Source organism: Eumetopias jubatus, unplaced genomic scaffold, assembly GCF_037043125.1.
Source record: "Eumetopias jubatus isolate StellerSeaLion01/CBP00866 unplaced genomic scaffold, mEumJub1_p1.0 scaffold_5, whole genome shotgun sequence".
NCBI classification, from domain to species: Eukaryota; Metazoa; Chordata; class Mammalia; order Carnivora; family Otariidae; genus Eumetopias; species Eumetopias jubatus.
This window is the reverse complement of record NW_028274811.1, coordinates 70,368,513-70,369,372: the sequence shown is the minus strand read 5'-3', so window position 1 is coordinate 70,369,372 and position 860 is coordinate 70,368,513. Positions and strand designations below refer to the sequence as shown.

Genomic DNA, 860 nt, shown 5'->3' with positions numbered 1-860 from the left:
ATTATACAAAGTTTTTATTCCTGTGTGTCTGATGTCTAGTTAGTGTCACCATCGGTCTGGACAGTGCAGCTCTCAACACTGTGACTTTTGAGAAAGCCGCAGGAGCCATCATCATCGGCAAATCCGCATGGAGCTGTGATACAGAGGTGAAAAGTTATAAATTGAGTCATTTCCTCTGTAGAAAAGGGGGCACTTGGAGTATACTCTGGGGGCATAGATCCATAGCAGGGGGATCACCTGCACAATCCGGGCTGCAGCTGCTCAGGAAGGTTTCCGCTCTGGGACAGTCCCAAGATTTCCAGGAAGCAACATTTCCGTCTTGGTCCCTCTGCTACTTCCAGTCTTTTGTTATGTATCACAGACACAAACAAAATGGCTCGAAGACTTTGAAATGCCTAATAAGAGCTAAGCCAGGTTAAAAGTATTTTCCCTGAATATTTACATGGACAGGGGAATTACCGTGATCAGGAAAGTGGTTTTCCCAGGGCGAGGCTCATCCATTGCACTCTGAATGTGTTGACCTCTGTGATTTCCCCAAACGTAAGAAACTTGACCAAGTGATTTGTGGTAGCAGGAGACTGCAATCACACTTCCCCCTGAAAACAACAACAAAAAGCATTTCCTTGAGGCAGATACAGACAAACATTTCTTGGGCCCTATTTCAAAGCTGACAAGATTGGGTTGAAAGGAAAGCAATAATTGGGTACTGTAGGTAAGAATTCATGCCAAGTCATTAGGAGAAATGAACAATTTCCACAGAGCACTAAACAATCCCTTGTTGGATTAAGATGGCAATACTACAGAGAAGGGAAAGAGTAAGTAGTGACTCACATAAGGCTTATACTATTTTGACTTGTCCC

General features: G+C 43.7%; 1 non-coding gene across 1 annotated transcript; it reads left to right on the top strand.

The window, feature by feature from the left end:
- The first annotated feature begins 434 nt into the window (after positions 1 to 434).
- On the top strand, positions 435 to 599 carry LOC114199981 (U1 spliceosomal RNA). Its single transcript, XR_003607378.1, has one exon. It is a non-coding gene; the product is annotated as a U1 spliceosomal RNA (small nuclear RNA).
- The last annotated feature ends 261 nt before the right edge of the window (positions 600 to 860 follow it).